Source organism: Canis lupus, chromosome 2 (assembly GCF_011100685.1).
Source record: "Canis lupus familiaris isolate Mischka breed German Shepherd chromosome 2, alternate assembly UU_Cfam_GSD_1.0, whole genome shotgun sequence".
NCBI classification, from domain to species: Eukaryota; Metazoa; Chordata; class Mammalia; order Carnivora; family Canidae; genus Canis; species Canis lupus.
In genome coordinates this window covers 2,894,399-2,920,203 of record NC_049223.1, presented here as the reverse complement: position 1 = coordinate 2,920,203, position 25,805 = coordinate 2,894,399, and the positions used below count along the sequence as shown (strand labels likewise).

Here is a 25,805-nt window from a genome sequence, read left to right as displayed (position 1 = left end):
GGCTCCCACTTTTTCAACCTCACCTAGGGCCCAGGAAATGTAACAGGTCCCAAGCATTCTCTGGCTTGTTCTTGCTGGAGCTCTCTCAAGTGGGAGGAGGGAGCACATGGTGGTGCATGCTTTGGAGAGAGCCCCGCACCCCTGGGCTGGCATGTGAGGGATGCGTCATGGCTGAGGACCAGTGTGCGGGCAGGGAGGTGGAAACCCCTGCTCAGGGACACACTGACAGTCAATCACATACATATTTCACTGGACTCTTACTTCATTCTTGTGCAAAAAAGAGAGAGAGAGGGGTGAAGGGTCCAAAAGCAAATGTGAGAGCAGGCTGCTGGGTGACAGGGAGCAAGCCCTATGCCAGGTATCATGGCACAGAGACAGCAAGTAAAAGGAACAGTGAGCTGGCTGGACAGGAGCCCCATCCCCCCTGGCTCCGCATCACAGATCTGTGCTATGCTGGGGTATGAAACGAGAATTAAAGATGTCACTATCAGGGCACCATGACAATGTTCCAGCAAACTCAGCACTGTCAGTAGATAGGAAGTAGGTGACTTTTGCCTTGAGTGACCTCCTATGGCCCCCGTTATGCCCTTCCTGTGCTATTGAGATTTGTCAAGCTCCTATTCCATCCTGGTCTTGTCCTATTTGTATGTTTCTGGAGTGAGTTCTCTTGAAAACAATCAGAAAAAAATAGTGGCACCACCCTATAATTCAAAAGGCTCAATATTGGACTGTAGGAGGTTCATCAACCAACGGGCATGTAGATGTCACTCCCTTTGTGCCCAGCATTAAGCCACTATCTGTCATGGTGTGTGCCTGACAGCAGGTATCCTACTCGGTGTATTTGGTGAGTGTGGGGTGGATGATATCACCCTGTTTATAATTTAATTGGATAAACAAGACTTATTAATCCTATACCTGCAGTTTACTAATAAAATATATTCCCTCTTTATCTTATAGCAAGACTCATGATTCATTAAGATTCAGTCTTCTGATTATCTCCCATTCAAATGGTTGTTTTGCAACTCTTGGGTTAAAAAAAAGCACATTAAATAAAAATAAGCACAAAACAAGTGTTTTTCAATAAGCAATCTTACACTAACTGCTGGAGGATGTAGCAGATGCCCTGCAAACTGATTTAATGTACACAAATCAGTGGGTAGCAAAAGGGAAACCCCAGCCATGGGGTCCCTGGTAAAGGCATTTCCAAAGTGGGTGGAGAACAACTGGCCCCTGGTCCTCAGAGGCAGTGTCAGAGTCAGAGGTCATGGCTGCTGGGACACCACGGATTGAGTTTCATTTACTGGGGGCAAAGCTAGTTACCAGATAAGGCCTGTGTGGTCACTGAAGGGTTTAAATGTACAGACCACCTTTCTTTTACCAAAAAAGATGATCCCCCTTTTTTGTATAAATCCCCCCAAATACACACTAATAAAGACACACAGTAAACCTTATGGGAATCCTCAATTGATATTTATCAAAAAGGTTTCATTTTAAATTTCTCAATTCCAACCTGAAATAAAAAGAACCAGTATAATTCTAGTTCTAAAGGTGATTTAAATTCCCTTTAGAGTGAACACTGAAGCTGTATTAGAAAAGTCTGAATGACTGATTAAAAAAAAAAAAGTGTGCCCCTTGTCCTTTTTAAGAAAGTAGAAATTTTATGTCAAAAGAGGCAATGACCTAACTTTTTTAATAAGAGACAAAAAGGTAATGAGCTCTCTCTGGACAAAATATGCCTGGGATTCTCATGCATAGCACTTACTTCTCCAATTTTTCAATACATAAATATTCTCTATGGTGTAAAACAATTGTAAGTACTTCTGCTAATTAATGAGCTGCTTTTAGCTATAAGTCAGCAGAATTGCATTTTTTAGAGACATAGCCATGAACAGAAGATTTACTTTTCTTCTTACTATGTAACATTTTTTTAAAAAATTCACTCTCTGTCATGGACACAAGTCAAATCAGGAATAATGAGCCATTCTCTAAAGTGCAAATAAAAGCATTCATTAAAAAAGTATTTTAGTAAAGAAAAGTAACTGACAATAAGGATGACCCGTAAGTGGAGATTGCCTGTAGATGGCCCCAATGCGGGACGCTGAACTGAACCACAGAGGTTTTGCGTGACTATTCATTCAGTTGTTCAAGATGAGAACAGCAATACTAGTGAGCTCTCATCTAATATTACTAATGACATCCCCCTGTCTTCTATCTTCAAAAACCTTGCCAACACCACCACTGGGGGATGCTAGGGCCCCTAAATACATTTTTAACAAGGCTGTTTACTAAGCTAGCACACCTCATGGCACAGGTGCATCTATAGCTGATTTCTTGTGAATCTCACCATACACAGGATCAAAGATGATGGGTAAGGCAGGGAGGAGTTGCACTAAAGGTGGTGACAGGAATGTGTGATGCATGGCATGCTGCTTCCCTTGTATTCTTCTTCTGAGGGGGAACAGAGCAGCAAGCAGGAGCTGTGGCCCTAGCAATCAGGCCTTTACCCACATGATACTTCCTCATCAGCCACGCTAGAGCCTCACACACAGACCTCCAGGACCCCCTGGTTGCTCTGTAGCTACCACAGGGCTCAGGACACACTCCCTGAGGACCTTCCAGATATTGACAGTCATCGCTTTTTCAGCGAATACGGAATGTTTGAAACCTCTATATAAAACAGACCTGTTAGAACTTCTTTAAGAACTTAAAAAACTCAAGTTTCTTAAATTTTCAGAAATGTACTTGCCTAATAGGTATGAATATCTTGGCCAAAGAAGAAAAGTAATATATTTGAGGATAACCACTCAAATTAGTGTGTTTAGTTTAACGCACACTAAATTTTCACATATTTTGAAATTTCACATATTTTGAAAAAAAAAAAAGTAAGACAAAACAAACTTTAATCCTGTCACTTAAAATTAACAGGGAGGGGGAGACTATTCTTTTCCCTTCAGTCACCTAAGAATCCCTGATTCCTTTAAACTCCATTTCTTGGGTCATAAGAGATGAACAACATATGAATGCAATGGCTGTTTTAATGAGAAACAAACTTCATTTCACAGGAAACATCTTCTCATCAAATGTCTTGCATAATATTTAGATGGACGACTATTTGGTTGTCAGGATCCCAGAGGACTCAATATTACTTCTCTTAATATCATGCTATTAAATATTCTAGAAATGAAAGAAAGAAGGGTAGAAATCACAGAAACATTATCAGTGCCAGTGTCAAAGCCTGGGCAAGGAAGCGTTCTGAGAAGAAAAGCATTGCTGATTCTGTTTTTAGTGAAATAATATTAAAGTGAATGTTAAATATTAATGGGGAGGAACTACCCAGGGACTCAAAATTTAACATCTTTTATAAATAGGGAAAGTATTTCTCAATTCAGTTTTCCAAACAAGAGCAAAGACACTGGAGTCAGAGAGACACGGGTTCAAATGCTACCACACCACTTAGGAGTTCTGTGAGCTTGGCAGAGTCACTTCTCTGTCTCTGTAAACTCTGTATGTAAAGTGGTTTTCCAAAAAAGTGCCCACTTCACAGAGATGCTGTGAAAATGAAAGGAGGAAACGTATGCAACTTCTTGCAAGAGAAAGCACTTCATAAAACATTAGCTATTATTATCACTAACATAATAATTTTTATCACAAAGTTGTGTTTAAGATATTCATGGCCAGAAATCCAAAACAGGCACTTCATCTATCATTAGTGCATAGACTTCACCCTGAGTTACCAAAAATCCTACTTGGTGGAGATTAGATTCATTGAATTTTTTAACATGTATCTTGCTAAAATTATCCACCTATTGCAAGGATAGGAAGATTTTTTCGAATTTGTCAAATTGTGAGCATCTGCACGGTATCACCTTTGTGTGATATGTGTTCAATGCAAGGCCAGGACTAAGGATTTCCCAGCATTAAGACAATATCTCGCATATTTCATCTGTTACCACAATAAGTATAAATATAGGTTGTGTTTGCGTGTCCCCATATGTGGTATGCATGTGTGTGCATGTTGTGCATATGTGTGTGTGTATGTGTGTGTCTCTGTTGCGGGTGAGAGAGAGAAGAGAAATTGGACAAATACCAGTAGAGCTGACCCTTAAACAATGTGGAATTAGGGGCGCTGACCTCTGTGTGGCTAAAAAGATTTGAGTACTCCAAATCTTAACTACTAATAGCCCACTGCTGACCAGAAGCCTTACTAATAACGTAAACAGTCAATTAACACACATTTTGTATGTTGTATGGATGATATACTGTATTCTTACTATAAAGCTAAGAATACAGTAATATCATCATAAGGAAAATACATTTATAGTAGTGTATCAAAAACATCCATGTATGAATGGACCTACAAGTTCAAACTGTGTTGTTCAAGGGTCATCTATATTTGGGTTTTATTTCTCTCCTCTGTTCATCAAGGTTTGTGGCTTAATTCCTCAGTAACATGTTAACATAAATCAGAACTGTTCTTTCATTGGTGGAATGCCCCAGATATTTTGCATGTAAATAAGACCAGTGGAGATGGAGAGATTTCTTATAGGATGCCACCTCTGCATTGAAGTCTCTTCTTCCATAGCATCTGGAACAGCTCTAGTTCCAGATATACAAGCTCTAGTTCCTATAGACAAGGAGGAAAGGCACTCAGTGTCATGAAATGGAAATAATTTACTGCTCTCTCTTGACTGACATAATAGATATGAATTCCCAGAAACTTATTACCTGAAAAGATGCCTTTACTGTGAAACAGAAGTGACCTCACCTCTGTGCCCTACCTCATCACCATTACGGCCACAGCCTGTACTCATTTCCCAGGACACGCGCTGATCTGGGATGATCTCAACCATCTGATCCCTAAGAAAACTACAATTCATCCCATAATGCCACTCGAAAACAACTTCTTTTTGACTTAACTTTCCAGCATAGTGTGGTGGTAAGGAGTGTGGTGCCTTGCCCTGCTGTGATTCAGCTCCCCCTAATTCTAGGAGGAGATGACAATGCCCTGTTTGCTATTCCCTATGAACATCTTTACGTGTGTTATCTCATTTAATCAGGCCTACCTCACTGGGTTGTCATGGGAACAGAGAATGCATACACAGCCCTCGGCCTCTGGCTCTGACTGGCATATTGTAAGTACCGATAAATGTTCATTCTCTTCCCTTGACACTTAATTCTTATATTCCTTTGAGGTCACTGTAACTGCCCCCAACCAACAGATATGAAAACATGTCTAAGGCTCTAAAGACAGGAAATGGCTAAGTAAAGATTTAGGCTCAGTCTGGCTCATCGGACCCCAAAGCATGGGCAGGCCCTTTCCTCTCTTCTCAGACATCTCCTACAAAGTGCACTTTTCCTCTTGAAGTTCAGAGTCATGATACTGGGAAATGACTGTACACTCAGAAATGCTCAGAATCTGGAGAGGGAATGTAAGCCAGACAGGAGCGAAGACAATGGCAAAGCAAAAAAAAAAAAAAAAAAAAGAGAGAGAGAGAGAGAGAGGCAGATATAAGAAAAAAAGAGCAGAGAATACCACATTTCCTCCTTTCCATCCACAGGAAAGGCCACTTTGTGGTATATCATGTAGCATGTTATTTATTTAGAATCTGACAATGCCTTATACTATCTTTCTTTTTTGCTCCCATGTATTTTTGCTCTGTACTTTGCTCTCTCATATAGGTTTCTGTCCATTCCTCCTGTTCTTAGGACTACACTTAAGTGTGCTCAAATCACTATCATCCTAGCTGAATTTGAGATACTATCTGTTGAGCCATACTGGGAAATCTGACACTCATAATTATCATTCTTCCCCCATACTTTTATTTCCCTACATTCCCACAACTCCAATATACATTTAAAAAATATCTCAATAAACTCACACCAGAATTTTAAGTCCTGGTATCTCAGCCCATTCTTCTGGATCTAGTGGCTGTCAACACCTCCCCAAGTGGCCTTCCAACTTTTACATTGTTCTAGCCTGATCCCTAGTGGCAATCTCTCTTAGCCCAAATTAGCATCATAGTTTTGTTTTCTGCTTTCTTTCTCCCAGCTTTGCTTCCGTCAGTAGAAGTGAGAAGACCCTGCTGGGTTCTGAGGACTTTAAGGATATTCAGAAACAACCCTCACTTAGGGAAATAATTTCCAATGTAAAACCATAAAATGTTAAAAACAGAAGGCAGACAAGACCAAGAACATGCCTTGTATGTCCTTTAGCCCCTTGTGGAATAGAGACTCGGTGGGAAAGTTCACAGGGACTCTGGGGGCGAGGCTGCAACGGTGGGGTGAGAGCCCCACTTTCACTGTTAGAGTTTGTGATGTCTGGATACAATTCCTTAGGCTAACAGGCTAAGAAAGGCTGTGCATGACTCAAGAGTGTGACCATACTGAGGATGGCAGAGAAGAGAAACTCATGACTAAAACCATTAGGAAGCTCTTAGAAGAGTCCAGAAAAGATGTCTTATTGTCAACAATGCTTCTACCAACTCTCAAGTTCACAAAAATCCTAAAAGTCCTTTGGTTTCCAATGTCTTTCCTCTTCTATTCCACCTTTAATCAAATCAACCTTAAACTTCAGTGGCTTCTCTTGTGCTCATCATACTACCTTAGGCTTTTACAATCCTCTTCCCCTAGATCTTCTGTGAGATGAACCCAATTCCCCACATTTAATCCAGGCCGAGAAAACCTCCTGGCCTAACTTGTCTCAAGTCAATGATCACATAAATGTTTACTGAGAATTCTAAGTGTATGGCCTCCTGTTTGGTTTGGTTCTGTGAGGGATGTAAAGAGGTCCTCCAAGGATTCATCATCCTGGAGTAGAGATAAGATGGTTATGTAGACAACAGGGATGAGGGCAAGGTGAATGAGCTCCCAGTAGCTCAGAGGGGGAGAAAGTGAAGCAGTCAACACAACCTCACATTTTAGAACTGTTTCATTTGATGATAACAATCACTGACTTTTTTTGGTCCATTATTAATGTGGTGATACATGCAATTCTTACAAAAAAAATTTGGTAATTCTTCCTTCCATGTCATCAGTGACAGGAGAAATTGACCACAAAGACCTCTTCAGTTTCACACAGTGTGGGTTGATGGCACCTATCCTGTTCACACGGAGAGAACAGCTTATGAGCTTCCCGTTTACCCTTCCAACTGCTACCACCACTATATAAATGGGGAAGAGAGTGTAGCTGTTTATACTGTCTGTCATATAATGAATGCCTAAAAGTATCCTCTATGGAGAGGCCTTTCACAACTCCTTCTCAGGAGAAGCCTAATATCAGAAAGTGGTATTTCAAAGTTAATTAAAACCTTTACAAAACCAGGACTTTTCAATAAAGGAAGACGATGCCATGAGTTTCCAGCATTTCAGAGTCTAGGCAACTTGAAAAACCTAAAATGATGAGGCCTGGTTTCCTTTAAATATCAGACCCAGTCAGGAAGTTAGCCCACTAGCTTTGCTAACAGATGTCATATTAGCATTAATTGTAATGGCCCATTTTACTTATTAGGTCACTCTTGCCTATTGGCATTCCAGGCACCTTGCATAAATCCTGCAATAAAGCCAATTAAAATCTCATTAAAAGATAAAACCTAAAACTATGTCAATAAATGCTAAATACATTTTAAATACATTCATTTTGTATCACTCTTAGAAGATATAAAACGGAAAAGAACGGTGTAAATGTTGCAAAGCCTTATTGAGGACAGTGCCAATCTCAGGAGGTCAACCTGGAAAATACAATTAAATTAGTCAAATGTGCCCTGACTTGTCAAATTTCCAAGTCTGGTTTTCATCAGCACTGTATTTAAGGGATTTCCTACATTTTATATGAAACTCTGTTTCTACCTGTAATAAAGTAAGGGAGATATTTCCGAGACAAATGTGTATTGAAAAATACATACAGTGTCATGATAGGCAAGCTGAAATGTCACTTTCAAAAATTTATCCTTTTATCCGATTCATAGCACATATGTCTCACCAGAAAGCATGGAATTTGCTCTCTGAACATCTCTTATAGGAATAGGGAGTTACATTGTAAGTACGAAACTTAAAAACCTGTATGAACAGACCTAAAGGGCTGACCCATCCAGAATCTTTCAAGATTCTCACCTCTATGGGTGAAAAATTGCTTTTCTGTTACTCTCTACAGAAGTATGTAAATAAAGGCTCAGTTTCTGTTCTTTCTATAATGTCTATAATGTTTGAAGCAAGGTAAGAGGTAAGAATCTTCTAAGGAAAGTGATACCTCCTTTAACAAAGAAGAATAAACAAAGAAAATAAAAATAGATTATATTCACAACTAGATGAGTGCTCAGTAAAGAAATGTGTGCATGTGTGTGTATGGCGGGGGGAAGGGGAGACACCTTTTATTTTTAAAAGATTTATTTATTTATTTAAGAAAGCGAGAGAGCTCATGAGCAGGAGGGGCAGAAGGAAAGGGAGAGAGAATCTCAAGCAGACTCTGCACTCCACCCAGGTGCCCTGAGACACATATTTTAAAATAATACCTTTGATACATGTATCCAAAAACAAAATAATTATCATTGGGTAATGACACCTGTGATTTTCATTATACTTTTCTGTAGTCTTGATGCTTTTTGCAATAAAGACGTAGTATTTAGTATAGGGAAGGTAAGTGCTCTCTAAAAACGTATTAGTGGGTATTAGAAATATAGGGATGTAGTTGACTAAATCTATTCAATTGGTCCCAGAAAAAGAGAAAACAAAATATCCAAGTCAAATGGCTGACATTTATTTCTTAAATCAACAACATTCTCTCCTGTGGTCTAAGATGGCTCCACCATTCTTGATGTCCTGCCACCCGATCCAATATCTTTATGCAGATATTTAAGAAATATGCATGAAACTGAGAAGTGGGTTACACTGCTTTAACAATAAGCATTCATAATGCTATTTGTACTACTACCTGCAGAGAATAACACTGGATGATCTCTTTGGAAATTTTATAAATGGAACACTGTCAAATTTATAAGCAACATTTTAGACAGCAAATACGTTGCTTGGATTTTAGCAGTCTTAAACACTGCAAGCAGCTTAACCTTATCTCCCAGTGCCACTGCCTTCCTGGAGTAATTGATGCTTGGAGTCCCCAATTTCACATAAACCAGGCCACTGTGTTATTGTATACAGCAATCTGACTGCTGGCAGAGACAGGAAACTGCACTGAACCCAGATCAATAGACATGTCAACAGTAAGCTGCTTAATCTAATTCTGCCTATCTCATCTCAGGGCACAGAGTTTGCAATTTTACTGTTGGGTCCCTCTGGCAGGAAATGGTTTGGAAAGTTTAGTCTTAAGAAGTTCAAGTGATATGCTTATCCTTCAGACTCTTGAATGTTTATTCAGCAGAATAGCCATTTTAAATGTTTTATAAATGGCAGTAATGTAAACAAGGCACGCCTGACTTCCCTCACATGTGAAAATGATAATGGTGATTTCCTTGACTATGGACAAAGAGATTAACACTACAGCCAATTACACTTTAGAGGAAATTGCTTTGGTTCATATGTTCTGGGCTAATGTCTTCTTTAAACTATCCCCACCTCCAGCACTGGCATTCTTCTGAGAAAAATAAACTATTTGTTTTAAATAAATATTTGTTTCTTCTTTAGCTACATTTTGGACAAATGGCTTCCTTAATTATGAAACCTCAAATGAATATCCGCCAAAGCATCATTCTTACTTCTCAGAATAGGTGATTAGGAACTATTTCCTGCAAGAAAATCAGAGTCTGAAACCCATAGATTCTGGCTCTCCTCGAGACATCACTCCCTCAGGCAGGGTTAGATACTACCATCATCACATGGAAGATAGTGAGTGCTAAGTACTTGTACTGCCTGCAGCTCTGGCTCATATTGTCCTTGAATTATCAAAATAGGAAGGGGACCAATCATTTTCCACATTCCACTTGTACTGGTCTCAATACTTCTCTGTAAACCTTTGGAAATAACAATTTATTATCACTGTCATTCTGTTAAACAGGTGATGTGATCCCACCTTATGGAGAGGTGGATGTGATCCCACCTTATGGAGGATGGGACTAGAGAAGAAGGGAATGGAGGCTAGAGAGGAGGGAAGAGAGCATGGAGGATGTGGATGGGGGGGAGGGCATGGAGGATGAGGGAAGAGGGCATGGAGGATGGAGACAAGAGGGGCAGAGGGCATAGAGGATGAAGATGGGGAGAGGGTATGGGGGATGGAGATGAGGGGGGCAGAGGGCATGGGGGAAGTGGAGGAGGGGAGGAGGGCATGGAGGAAGTGGAGGAGGGGGAGGAGGGCATGGGGGATGGAGATGACGGGCGCAGAGGGCATAGGAGAAGTGGAGGAGGAGGAGGAAGGCAGGGAGGATGGAGATGAGGGGGGAGGGCATGGAGAATGGAGATGAGGGTGAGGAGGAGAGCATGGAGGATGGAGATGAGGGGGGCAGAGGGCATGGGGAAGTGGAGGAGGGGAAGGAGGGCATGGGGATGGAGATGAGGGGCACAGAGGGCATGGGGGAAGTGGAGGAGGGGGAGGAGGGCAGGGAGGATGGAGATGAGGGGGAAGGGCATGGGGGATGGAGATGAGGGAAGAGGGCATGGGGGAGGTGGAGGAGGGGGAGGAGGGCATGGAGGATCAGGGATGCAGAAGGAGAAAAAGGGCAGGATGGGAAAAAACAAATTTGTTCTCAGTGGCATCTGGGAATGACAGATCATAAAGATATTTTAAGATCAGGTCTTTGTTTTTGGAAATTAATTGAGGGCTCCTGTACTTAACTTAAACTAGCCCAACATTTTCTAAGGCCAGATAGTGAGGAAGCCATGCCAAATATGGGCTGAATGGGAACTCAAAGAAGTGATAAAACATTTAAGAAATTTGCAAGTGGGGGAGGGGGTAACTGGGTGACAGGCAATAAGGAGGGCATGCAATGTGATGAGCACCGGGTGTTTTATTATATGTTGGCAAATTGAAGTAAAGTAAAATAAAGAAATTTCCAATTGAAAGGGAGGAAAGTCTGATTGGAAGAAGTCAAGTCAATGCTGGTGTCAAGTAGTAAGAGCCTTAAAAAGTAATGAGTAGCAAGGTGGTGAGAGTCAGTAATGATGTACTGAGGGCCCACGGTGTGGAAGGCCTTCCGCAGGGGAGGACGGGGTAGACAAGCTACTTGCCAGCTTCTAGTCTCCAGGGGCCTTATGCCAGACCCGAAGCTAACACACAGAGCCCCTGCTCGGGGTAATGTGTGCTAGTCCACGGGTGACAAAATAAGAGTTTGCTTCACTGTTGGGGGCCTGAATTTCAGTATTTTAAGACAGACATTTATCATGTGTTACCTAACTTTTATTAATCTACAAAAGAATGGTGGCCAGCTGGGATGTTCCTGCTTTGGAAAGCCCTCAGAGTAACACCCCAAAAACAGACATTGGAAATATCAACAGCAAAAGTATTAAAAAGAAACTGTCATTGTCAGTGGAGGTGAGACCCTGAGGTGATTCTCCACTCAAGAGTACTCTAGAAGGAAAATTCATAATTCAAGTATCAAAATTTTCTTTTCATGCAGTGATTCCTGAAAACTCTGACAACAGAGAAGACAGAAACTAATGTCACCCTGTGTGTGGGGTGGGGCAGGGGAGGGGCATGCGGGGGGCACCTGGAAGGGAAGTGCTGTGCTCAGCAGAGCCAGGATTTTTATTCTGAAGCCTTTCTCAGAGTTCCTCTAGCCTTTCCTCATCCAGCTCCCATGCTGCACAGTGCATCAATGTGCCATATTAAGTAGGTGCCATTTGCGTCACAGACAATGTCAACGTGTGACTGCGCTGACAACTGTATGACAGGTAATGAAAAGAATCCTGTTTTGATAAAACGCCACAGAGAGAGGAGACTGAATCCTGAAGAAAGGGTGCCTTTTCTAGCAGGTACAAAAGTGGCTCCTGGTGGGCCTGCTGCACGGTGTACCCAGTTCGGGAGGGGAGAGCACAGAACTGGACCAGCTGACAGCCCGGGATGCTCTGGCTGTCTGCCCAAGCTCTCACCCCGCTTTGGCTCTCCCGAGCAGGTGCTCCCACCTCCACCAACCAGCACTGCAAAGGCAGTTCGAGTCCCTGCCATAGGAAATGCCAGGGGGATGGGCAAAAGGAGTAGCTGGAGACCTGGAGAAGGAGGAGGAACCCATTTTCAATGTTCACCTAAAATCAGAATCCACTGAAGGTTTAGGAATTATTAGTTCCCCTTCTCAGCTGGGTTTGCTCATTTAAAACAGGTCAAAATGAAAGGATCTAGTAACCTTTCTTCTGGATTTCTAGATAACCTCTGCCTCTCTTGTTCTCCAAGGTTAATCACACAAGGCAATCCTAGGAGGCTTATCTGCCAACTGTGGGGAGGGCAAGGCAGCAGCAAGCGACGTACAACACTTCCTGGGAAACTGAGAATCAAAATAATGACAAATCCTATTCCCGGAAATAAAATAAGAATTCTAGAAAAAAACTGGTTCCATTTATTTATGGTACATGATCTTAATTAAAGAGGAGGAAGAACCCTGAAGAAATATGCCATTAGCTCCTCACGTTAGCCGGGATCTGCGTCCCCCCTAATTATGAAACAAAGCACACCTTTATGCACCAGGTGATTTTCTGTGCCACGGTGTGGTGTAATGTACAACGGGGATTGTTTTAATAGGGCTGGTAATGAGATCTGGGTGGAAAATCTCTCTGTTAATTTAGCAGTCCTCCTGAGATGTTAGAATTCTAGTTTGCAGGTGTTTTAAAGTTCCTCGCCAAGCATGACCCCAGCCTGCCACCTAGTTTTGACATTAGGTTTTAAGTATCACCTGTAAATCTCTTCGATTTGTCCTCCTCAAAAATCACTTCTATTCTCTTCTTGCCGCCTCAGCAATGTGAGCTTCTTTTGCTTTGCCCAGTACTATCTAAAATGTTATTGAATGAATGATTCGATGCTATAATAATCCATACTTTTTGAAAGCAAGCTTCTACAGAGTTTAAGCCCTATGATCTGTCCCATCAGGGGCACCGCAACCTCAAACAGCCAGAAACAAGTCGAGCAGCTGCTGTCGCTTCTTGACCTTTTTGCTTGAGGAACACATGAGCCCCTGTAAGCACACTTAAATAAATGACTTGCAAATTAAAAGAAACATTTTTATGATTCACTGCAGTAGGTTGCTTTTTGGGATACAAGGTTAAAAGTGAACAATAAACCTTTTAAGGTTATTGAAACTAAATTATTAACGCCGTGGTGTTTCACCTTCCTTTTGTCCTCTTTATGGCATTCTCCCGGATTACTCACTGCAACTCCACTCCTACAAGTTGTAAATCAAATGAAAAATCTTTAAAGCACAAAAACAGCTGATTAAAATGTTCAACCACAGGCGAACTATGGAGATGATGGGGAGGGACACACTGCATTAAAAAAAAAAATATGAAGCTTCTGATAGCTTTTGAAGAAATATGTTGTGAAAACTGTGCACTTTCATCTCCAGAAGAGAGCAAAAGGGACAGTCCCACTTTTGAAATCCATTTGCAACCTTCAAAATAATGAGTGCTTTCTTCCACTCACATTGCACCTGGTCCCTCACACCAGAGTGCTTTTCACCTGTACGGTTTGATGCTCAAACATGAACTGCTTCAAAGGGGGGTGGTGACTGGTGGCAGAGGGTGGGGTTTCTTCACCCCCTGATTACGGATGACTGACAAAGCTCTAAGCCAGATACTGGGCTGTAACGTAACTGAGGAATGCCATGCTCCATCCTACCTACATGAGGCCTCCATCTCTCAGCTATACAATGGGTTGATGGTGGTTCTCTTCTTAGGTCACAGTTGTGAATATTATTTGCACCTCTGAGCAACACACTCAAATATTCATCAGGTAACTCATGCTTTTCACATCTTATAAAAGGACGGTTCTAAGGTTCACAAAAGTGCTTGAACTTGTTGAGTGTATTCTGATTAATGAAGCAAGTCCAGTTCTACCCGGGGCACCAGCACATTACATCTGGGAGTCCCCAAGGAAGCTCTGCAAACGGAGGGATGGAGAAGAGTGGAAGCTGGGCCAGACCTCAGGGAGGGGGGTGCAGATGGCATGGCCCCACGGTCCGACTGGAGGGGGTTTCAGGAGCAGTACAGTTCCTAATATCTCCCCTCCCAGAAATGCTCTGTGAAATATCCACCATGAGCAGGGCCAGGCCCCAGACTGTGCATCCTGGGCAGAGAGGTATGCTGTTGCGGTCCTGTAGTCCTTCCTAATTTATCGGCATTTGTACCGTGTAAGTGGGGTCTGATGGGACCAAAGAGTATGTGAGGGGTGGAGGTCCTGCCCTGTGCATGTGCTGCGTAGTTGCCACTCCCCGCCCCCCCCCCGCCCCCGTGAGCGCGCGCTGTCCTTGGTGGCTCCAGGGCACAGGGTCCCAGGAGACTCTCCGTGTGGGGAGTTGAACAGGGGTGCCACCCCCCGAGAGGCTGCTCTTCCCATTCAAACCAGAACTTGCTTTGGATGCAGAAGGCGGGCGGTGGTGTTTCGAGAAACACGTAAGACCAAGAGCCCTATATTCTCCTTTCCTACTTGCGTTAATTAACGTAATTAGCCAAACACACTATAAAGAATGGCACAGAAGGGAAGGGAGAGATGGAGCGCCCCACAGATCCTTGCACGCCTTCCTTCCTCATCAGAAAGTCAACAGTAGAGAGTGTGAGTTGACTGTAGGCTTATCAAGAGGAGAGGGAGCAACAGTTGAGTTGCTTTTGTGCAGCATTTCCCCACTTGGTTGACAGTGCAATATGTATGTGTGTATGGGCTGTGAAACATGAATTATGTCATTTCAGAGACTCCACATGCAAGGGAAATGCTCTTGTATTTGTATTTAAAACTGGCATTGATCCCAACAGTGAGAATGTGCTTAGCACTACTGAGCTTAAAAATGGTTAAGATGGAGCAGCCTGGGTGGCTCAGCGATTTAGCGCCGCCTCCAGCCCAGGGCATGATCCTGGAGACCCGGGATCGAGTCCCACGTCAGGCTCCCTGCATGGAGCCTGCTTCTCCCTCTGCCTGTGTCTCTGCCCCTCTGTCTCTCTCTCAGTCTCTCTCTCTCTCTCTCTTCGTGAAAAAATAAATAAAATCTTTAAAAAAATGGTTAAGATGGCAAATTTTAGGTTACACGGTTTTTCATCATGACAAAAAGAATGGCATGACAATGCTATCAAGATGAATGGTAAAGTCCACGCTAATAATTTAAAACGTCAATGTTTCTTTACTTAGAACAACATTCAATAGCAAATTAAAAACATCATGACAAGCCGGAAAAGAAACTATAAAAGACAGGAACCAAGCTTTCTATTTTTGTATCTGTAGTGGCACAGTTTTCTGGCATTTTAAACAAAGGACCCGAGTTTTCATTTTGCACTGGGCATCCCGGAGTGTGTAGCTCACACTGACCATGAGCCAGTGATCTGAGTGAAGGTCTTTGTCCTTGGCATGACCTAGGAAGACTGAGGCTTGCCCAGGAAGGGCTGGGAGCTGCACTTCTTCACGAAAGCTGCAGAAATCAAAGCACCGGCCCCTCCTCCTCGGGACTGACAGCATTAGGCTCCAACAGGGGAGTCACCATAAAGATTTGGAACCCTCTATCTGCTCTACTGCTCTGGCAACAAATGTGAGAACAGAAGCAATAGTCACAGCAGCAGCTTTCTGGCATCACCAGGATATAACACATTGAGAGAGGGAGAGATCCATCTGGTGGTTGTGAAGGGAGAGAGTTGCTTCTTACCTTCCTGAAGGCACTCCCTGGTCTACAAGTATCTGCTGGGTCCAGAGGGCCTTGCCAGAGGCCCAGGATGGACCAGCATTTGAGCTCTGGGAACAGAAGCCACCAGCAGTACCCTTCCCTAACTTATCTATCCCCTTAGAGAGAGCTGCTCTGCTTGGGTAGCTGTTCAGAGTCCGCTGCCTCAGTCTACTGCTTTGGTGTCTCAGCTGCACCGCTCCTTCTGGACTCCCAGTCATACAGGAGGAATCCAAGAAAGGGAAACAAGGCAGCCAAGCCAAGTGTGTGCTACCCTGGACAGCGCTCACTCAGCCTGCGCCCCACTCCCTTTCCCCGCAGGCCCCTCAGGCTCTCCTCTCCCCCATCTGACTGACAGCCCTCTGCTGTTTGGCTGCTGAGAGCCTTTCTGGAGGTCTACCATGTGCCTGGAATTACTGACCTTTATCTAAATCATCTCACTGGGAACTCCCAACCATCCCCTGTGGTGTATATTATAGGTCCCCTATTTTATTTTATTTATTTTATTTTATTTTATTTTATTTTATTTTATTTTATTTTACTTTATTTTATTATTTTATTTATTTATTTATTTTAAAAGATATTTTATTTATTTATTTATTTATTTATTTGTTTGTTTGTTTATTCATGAGAGACACACAGAGAGAGGCAGTCATAGGCAGAGGGAGAAGCAAGCTTCCTGTGGAGAGCCCGATGCAGGACTCGATCCCATGACTGCGATATCACACCCTAAGCCAAAGGCAGACACTCAACCACTGAGCCACCCAGGTGTCCCTAGGTCCCCTATTTTAGATGAGAAGCAAGTTCCCAGAGATTGAGTAGAGCATGTGATGTCAAAGAGAAGCAAGGAGCAGAGAAGCAAATGCCCTATCTGCAGACCATGTTCCCATCACATCATGGTGCTCCTGGGTCATGAGGAAACCAGGCTCATTCGCAGTACAGAACATTATGAGACAACTGGCCTGGACTCTGCACAAGCGGCACTGTCAAAAGACATAACAAGGACATGGGGAGAGAAAGAACTTTCTAGATGAGAAGAAACTGAAAAAGAGATTGCAATGATATGCAGAAAACTTAATTGGATCTTGGATCAAAACAAACTATACCAATTGGGGGAACTTGAATATGGATTATGTATTCGATACTATTGAATCGATATTAATTTATTGAGGGTTAGTTTTGAAAAACGTACTAGAGGACAAAGAGCAATTTTAGATGTCTTAAGGGAGAAACGTGAATGGAATGGGAGACACATCTGACCATATCTGTGATGTGATTTCTCTAACAAGAAATATAAAGCACAGAATGCTATGGAGGGATCAAACAGGCTTAGCATGATTAGGTACAAGTCAGCACAGAAGTAGTTAAAAACATTAATGATGACAGCCATTCATTACCCTATTACACACTATTAGATCTACACACCTTATGTTCTTTAGTTAGCCTCCATAACTTCCCTGGGACAGATGTGAACCCCATTTTCACAAAAGAGAAAACAGACTCAGAGATATCATGTAACATGCTCAATGACACACAGCCCAAGATTCCAGCCCAGGTCTCCGTGGCTTCAAATCCCAGCCTAATCATTAGTCTAAACTGCGTATTTTAAAGTAGATGAAAGGTGAGGAAACAGCGGTGGATATTAAAAAACCTGTTCTGAAACCTTAAGAATATACTTGATCCCTACAGTTTCATACGATCAAATCTGTGAGTGGGTCAGCCTCATGAGGGAGAAGTCTCATTCTGAGAGCCTTTGCCAAATCCTGGGATCATTACTGCCCTTATATTCCTGTCTCGAAAAAACAAACCTTAAGAGATTGACTTAAAAGCTTTCCATAAGACATAGTTAAGAAGATCAATATCCAAATACATTGCTCACTGAATCCTGCTTAAGTTGAAATATGGTAAGATTATTTCTTGGCTGGATTTGGGAAAATCTCACAAGATTTTGCAGAGGCACAGGGGAATTGGAGCAATATTATCAGTATTTCTTCTTTCATCAATGTTTTAAACATATTGAAACCCCCCTTGGGGGAAGGGCCATTCGTGTGTGCTTGTGTGTGTGTGTGTGTGTGTGTGTGTGTGTGTATCTTTGTGTATCTTCCACAGGACACAGGGCACAGAGCTTAATACATACTAAATCCTCAATAAATATCTGTGGAGAAAGTAAACTAGAATCTCTCTCATCTGATTATAAAGAAATACAAACAACCTTTTATTGCAGAAAATTTAGACTAAATCCTGAGGCACCAGTTATATTATTTCACCTTATGCGTAGGAAACCCATGCTGCAGGTGCCCCAGCAGGAAGTACACAGGACACGGGGATGGAAAAGGGTGCATCTCTGCAATCCATAGGACAACAAAGCCCTCAGCAGAGCAGAGCCCAGAGCGACTGCAAGTAAATAATAGAGATGGGACCAGTTGCTTGTCTGCTGTCAGCTGAGGGTTTCCAGGTTTTCTTAGATATGCTATTTCATTAGGGCTGTAGCAGTTATCCATCACCCTGTTCAAGTCCCATCAAATCACTGTCCCTTTTCATATGTCTATCTCCAAAAGCTACAAGGCAACTCTGCCGAAATCTGGGTACTGTCAGCTAAAATGATTTATTCCTTTTCCTGAACAAGCTGGTTCCCTGGACTATTTTCATGGTTGTTGTTGTTTCAAATGCTAGCGGGCTTTAAGTTTTGAAAGACACATACACATACACATACACACACACACACACACACACACACACACACACACACAAGGAGGGAGGGAAGGAGAGGGAGATTTTCAAGGTTCACAGAGGTAGATATTTAATTAAATTCAATTAAAAATATTTCAAGTTCTATGTTTCAAGCACAGAGGAAAGAGAGATAAAGAGCCTCATATTCTGGTGAAGGAGACAGAAACAAATCCTGACAATACAGGGTTCTACATTCAACACTAGACAAATGTACAAAGAGATAGGGAAGGAACAAGTTCTATCAGAGTAGAGAAGAGAGGACATGGAAAACATCACAAAAAGACTTAAATATCCGAGACGGGCTCCATAGGATTAATGGAATTTTGTCATGCAGACTCTTGTCTATTTTGACTTAATTATTAGCTAGGATATCCACAGGTACACGAGATGACTTCAGCTCCTTACTCCTCAGACCATACGCAAAAGTCATCTCAAAATGGACCAGACTTGAATGTAAGAGCTAAAACTGAAACTTCTGGAAGGAAACATAAGAAGAAATTTTTATGGCTTTGGGTGGGGGTAGGAAGTCTTAGATATGACACCATATACATAATCCCATAAAGAAAAACTGATAAATTGGATTCATCAAAATTAAGGACTTTTGCATTCAGAAAACATCATTAAGGAAACTGACAAGTGTCCATCAATGGATGAATGGTAAAGAAAATTTACATATACATATACACATACACACACACACACAATTAAATTTTAAAAATTCAGTCATTTGGGCAGCCCAGGTGGCTCAGCGTGATCCTTGGAGACCCTGGATTGAGTCCCACATCAGGCTCTCTGCATGGTACCCACTTCTCCCTCTGCCTGTGTCTCTGCCTCTCTGTGTGTGTGTGTCTCTATGAGTAAATAAATAAATAAATCTCAAATAAATAAATAAATAAATAAATAAATAAATATTCAATCATTTTAAAAAAAGGAAATCCTGACATTTGTGACTGCATGGATGGCTCCTGAAGGCATTATGCTAAGTAAAATAAGTCAGACAAAGAAAGATAAGTGTCATATGATCTGCCATTTATGTGGAATCTAAAAACAAGCAAACAAAAACCTGAACTCATAGATATAGTGAACAAATTGGTGGTTGCCAGGCGTTGGGGGTGGCAGGTAGGCAACATGAGTGAAGGTGGTCAAAGAGTACAAACTTCCAAATATGAATAAGTCATGGAGATATAATGTACAGCCCACTGAAATTTGCTAAAAGAGTTGATCTTTGAAATTCTTATCACAAGAAAAAAAATTATAACTGTGTGAGGTGATGGATATTAGTAGACATGTGGGGATCATTTTGCAATATATACACACATAAAATTGTTACATTGTACATCTGAAACTAATATAATGTTATGTCAGTTATATCCCAAATTTTTAAAAGATGTTAATTGTAGACCATATGGTAGATATTTGGGTATTTAAAAAAAATTTGAGCCTTTTCACGAAGATGGCTTCGAAGGCGAAGAAGGAAGCTCCTGTCCCTTTCAAAGCCAAAGCCAAAGCAAAGGCTTTGAAAGCTAAGAAAGCGGTGCTGAAAGGCGTGCACAGTCACACACAAAAAAAGATCCCCATGTCACCTACATTCTGATGACCCAAGACCCTGCATCTCTGAAGGCAGCCCAAATATCCTCGAAAGAGCACCCTCAGGAGAAACAAGCTTGATCACTATGCCATCATCAAGTTCCGCCTAACTACTGAGTCAGCTATGAAGAAAATAGAAGACAACAACACACTTGTGTTCATTGTGGATGTCAAGGCCAATAAGCACCAGATCAAACAGGCTGTGAAGAAGCTCTATGACATCGATGTGGCCAAGGTCAACACCTTGATCAGGCCTGATGGAGAGAAGAAAGCATATGTTCGACTGGCTCCTGACTATGATGCTTTGGATGTTGCCAACAAAACTGGATCATCTAAAATGAGTCCAACTGGCTATAAATCTAAATATAAATTTTTTCACCATAAAAGAAAAAAAATTGACAAGCCACAGAATGGGAAAACCATTGATAAGTCACATCCCTATTAAATGATTTATATCAAGAATACATAAAGGACTCTTAATTACTTGATAATAAGAAGCCAAATCAACCAAACTTATTAAATCAAAGTAAAAAAAATATGAATAGTTTACAAAAGAAAAAGCATACAAATGGTTAATAAGCAAAGATGTTCAACATCATTAGTCATTAGGAAAATGCAAATAATTAAAATCATAAGATACTACTTCATACCCATTAGGATGGCTAGAATAAAAAAAACAGATAGTAATAAGTGTTGACAAGGATATGAATAAATTGCGACTCTCCTCTACTGGTACTGGGAACGTGAAATGGTACCATCACTTTGAAAACCAGTATGGTAGTTTCTTTTTTTCTTAAGATTTTAGTTATTTATTTGAGAGAAAGAGAGATGGCGAGAGCAAGCATGAGCAGGGGAGAGAGGGAGAAGTAGGCTCCCCATTTAGCATGGAGCCTGAAGTAGGGCTCAATCCCAGGACCCCAGGTTCATGACCTGTCGCAAAGACAGACACACTTAACCAACTGAGCTGCCCAGGAGCCCCTGAAAACTGGTGTGGTAGTTTCTTAACAAGTTAAACATAAACTCACTACCCAACCCAACAGTCCCACTCCTGAGTATGAAAAACATTTATAGAAAAGTTCATAACAGCATTATTCATAACAGCCTCACACTGGAAAGATCCAAATACCTATCTGCTGGTGCGTGAAGAAACAAAATATGATGATCTATCCATACAGTGAACTATTACAGAGAAATAAAAGAGGAACTAGTGATATATGGTACACTATAGATGAACCTAAAAACATTGTGCTAATTTAAAGAAACCAAATGCAAAATATATGTTTATTTTATGGTTCTACTTACATGAAATTTGAAATGTCTAGGAAAAACAAATTTAAAAAGATAGAAAGCAGTTAAGTGTTTTCTGGGGTTGGGGTGAGGATAGGGATTAACTTCTGACAGACACAGGGGATTTCTGGGGATGATAGGAATGTTCTAAAACTGGATTAGAGTTATGGCTGCACAACTCTATAAATTTACTAAATATAACTAAATTATACACTTAAAACAAGTGAATTTTATGGGGTGTAAGTTATCCCTCAGTAAAACTGTTAAAAATACTGGTTAGGATGAAAATCGGAGGAAAAGACAAATATTTTTTAGGGAGCATAACAGCTGAATAGTCAGGTATGTGACAAACATTTTTAAGCAGACAAAAAAGAAAGACTGAATGACTATCATACCCGATTCATGCTGATAAATACTCTCCATCATGTGAAACTCTTTTCACTTTTTTCTTTGTTATCCACATGGACTTTTGTGGCTAGAAGGTAAATCTGGGATGTTTTTTAATTCTCTCTTCTTTCTGCTTTTCATTTCTATATTCACCTAACCCTACCTGTGACTGCTTATTCTTCCTTTTATATCTGAATACCCAAGTCCCCTGGTCTCTGTTTCTCTTGAACCAGATAAGATGAAGGGGTCTACCAGCCGTGTTTCCTAACCATCTTCTTCAGCCTCAAAACCTCCAGACCCCTGTGCCTCCTGGTCTAATGCCTCACCCCCTAAAAACAGCTACTTCATTCCTGATGAGTGGACACCCCATACACAGCCTTAGGCCTCTTTCTATGTGGGATGCCTCCCCTTCCGGCTGGAGCACTTATGTCTGTTCCTCCAAATGCAGCTTCACACTCTTCTTAAACACATCCCACAACTAAACCTCTTTAATGGTACTGTTTTGCTCTTATTCGTGTCCCTTTGTTGACCTTTAGTTGGGGGGTATGTGTGTACCTGTGCATGTGCATGTGTGTCTGCAGCCAGATTAAAACCTCTAGATCATGCACCATGTCCTGTCCCACATTTCTTAGACTTTTAACACACCCAACCCATCTTTGTATTGTTTTTGTCGTTGGGCAATAAACAAGCAACCACAAGTAGGAAGGAATGAGATGCTGATAGAACAAAGAAACATTTCTTTCATTTTAAATGTTGTATCCAATTTGCCCGTTTGAACACCTTTGGTTACCTACAAAAAGTTGACACGGGAACTCCTCATCCACTGTCTTTATGTATCATGTGGCTCTCATATTAATTCCTACTCGCATCTGGGCAGTTTGAAAAGACCATACCTTCAGTTCATATTTATGCATTTGGCCAGATCTCGGGTGAGACAGAAAACTCAAATGTATTAATGTGAAATATGAATAACCTTTCTTTGCCTGGCTCTGGGTAGGCCTGAGCTGAGGAAACAACTTGGCCTTTGGGCTCTATTTAATATATTGAGCAACCACAAATCAAAGACTGCTACCAATAAGGAAACACACACAATCGAACATAAACCAACACAGCCACAGAAACCAGGAAACCTGTCTGTCTCCGGAACAGAGAGAAGGGTAGGAGGCACAATCCAGGCCAGACCATAACACTGGCTGGTGCCAGAAATGCTACATACCAGTTCCATCTTGCCCTCTGTCTCCACCCCAGATTTGCTCTATGTATTGAGACTGATTTCTTTATTATACATGGTGGTAAAGCTGAGCCTACTGTTTCTGTTTGTCAAAGAAACAGAACACAGCCAGTATCAAGGTGTTTACTTAGGAAAGAAAAGATTGGAAGCTTTTCCCTGTCTAGAAGCTCCCTCTGGACACTTGAATATAGACCTGGAACATCTGATTCTCCTTTAAATTATGCTTCTTTTGGTCAATTTTATATCAGAGATGTCTTGACCTATTTTGGCCTTTTACTTTTCAATGCAAACCAGCCATCTGGAAAGAAGAACCCTTTTCTTCTATTCTCCTTAAACTGACAAGTTTAGAAAGCAGAGGGGAAAATGCACAAGCAATAATTTAAAAACAAACCAACAAACATGTCCACCAATTTTTCTAAGATTGCTCTTCATTCTTAGGTTACTCTAGCCATATCCAAAAGGAGACACTCATCCTAGCCGTGAAAATCTGCCAAAGTTTGCCAGACTAGATGTAGAAATTCACATATATACACAAACACACACACGTAACAACATTTTTGAAGTGAAATTATATTTCCTCTTCTAGGAAAAATATATATACTGCATGAGATTTTTTTTCCTTTTATTTGATGACATATGCTTTAGTGTTATGATGCTAAAAGATGGGGAAAAAAACTTATTCAGAAACCGTTTGTTATGAAGAATCAACTTTTGGTTGCTGAACTTTATTAATTCCAGAAGTCATTCTACCTGGAAATGTATTAGTTACCTCTGAAGGTCATAAAATTTCAATCAATTTTAGAATGTCAGTGCTGTCTGTGGCATATTACAGAACTCAACATTCAAAGTGGCAGTTGTGGCTTAAAGATGATCATCTTTCAGGTCCATCACTGACTTACACAATTTTCACAGGGCAGAGATGCACAGAAAACTTGTCTGTATCAAACGCCTCTTCTGGAAAGTCTCCACCACTCTCCCTAAACAGACTCCCATTGTTCTCTGACATGGACAGACTTTGCCTTAAATCTTCATCTTTTTGTTGAGGCTCTCTTGCTTGTTAATGCCCTGACCTTGGCATCTGTGCTCAAATGACAGCTAATGTGATCTGCTCCAACAATGCTGACTATTGGCAAGGAAGAGAAGCATGCTCAGTGATGTCATTGAACTCATTAGGGATATATTTGACATTTTGGCCCAAGAGAACATACTTATTAAACACAACCTTAGCGAACAGCAGTGTGGTCTGTTGATAAGTCAAGCAAAACAATGCCTGTTTTGTCTTGCTATAAAAATAGCACTTTGACCAAGAAATAGGATTTCTGCTCTTGTCTCTCTAATTATGGTAGCAAAGCAAACTGAAAGATAACTTACGTATGGAGAGACAATAATTTGAAATTCTCAGTGTGATGTTAGACATTTTACAGAATCTAATGAAGGTCCCAATATTAATCAATCATTTAGCAAAGGATCCCTTTTCCAATCCTGGCCCAAGAGCAGAGGCAGATGTTACTGTTGCTGAGACAATATTACTTGAGAAAACATACATATACAAAGCAAAATCTAAATTATGATTTTAATCTAGATGGCATATTTGCAGACTGATAAATGTTGGCTTCCAGCTACTTCAATCAACTATAGTTTTATCACCCTATCTATTCAGTGAAAATGGCTTGACCTGGACATGACAGCCAGGGAGGGCAGCTGGAAAAGGTTACAGTAATACTGCTGAGCTTTGGCATCGAAGAGGAGTCCCATGAGGCTTAGGAAACCACCTGAAATGCAGCACTATGGGCCTCGCTTTCTGGCACTTAGGAAAGGCAAGCCTTTCATTAGATCCTAAATGAGCAAACATTTCCTGAGACTTTTTTTTTTTTTTTCAAACAAGATTACTTTTAGACATGTGAGTGGAGTATCCTCATTTACTGAGCAGTATGCCTGGAGGAAACTGGTCAGAAAATTATTGAGTAATGGATGCTGGGCCATATAAACAGCTACTTTGTCCTCAAATTATAATGTAGGGAAAGCAACGTGGAAGAGTTGTTGGATCTCTGTCTTATGGCAAGTATAAAGGAGCTCTCTTTGAACTCAAATATATTAGCGTCAGGTACGAATAAGCATTTTTTGCCCAGGTCTGCTTTGGGCCCTGAGCTGAGGAAATGATTTGGCCTTCCATCCCCTCAGGAGACAAGAACACATCTGCCTTTTGTAGACTCTTCCATCTTCCACCCCATCAGGCATGTAGCCAAATGTCTTTCTGTGGCTAAATCCACAGTCATTACTCTGTCCACATCTTACTCTACTTTCCAAGCACCATTGCAAACAACTGACGTTGCCTCCTTCCTGTCTTGGTTTCTCCACCACCATACTCTCTCAACTTCTCGTCTGGTATTCTTTCTATCCCTTGTCAGTTCCCGTTGCTCTCTCCCACTCCTGCACTGATCTTTCAACCCTGGAGATTCCCCAGGGCTCAGAGCTACCCCTTCTTTCTCTTTATCCTCTCCCTAGTACCACCCATTTCCATGGTTTTAAATATCATCTGAAAGTTGATGGTTCCCACATTGTGTCTCCTCTGACCACCATGCTCACATATCCGATGGTTTACTTGACATCCCACACTTAACATGTTCTAAATTCAACACTTGTATTTCTCCCCACCCTGCCCCTCTTCATCTCCCTATCTTAAAGAAGAGGTGCCATCATACACTCAGTTGTTCAGTCAGAAGCTTGGGAGTAATCTTGACTTTCTACTCAGTGAAACCAATCTACAACAGTAGATCCTATTGGTTCCAGCTCCAAAA

General features: G+C 41.4%; 1 protein-coding gene across 24 annotated transcripts in view; it reads right to left on the bottom strand.

Annotated features, from left to right (window-relative positions):
* PARD3 (par-3 family cell polarity regulator) overlaps nucleotides 1-25,805 on the bottom strand; it is a 650,509-nt gene that overhangs the window by 94,151 nt on the left and 530,553 nt on the right. The window lies entirely within an intron of this gene.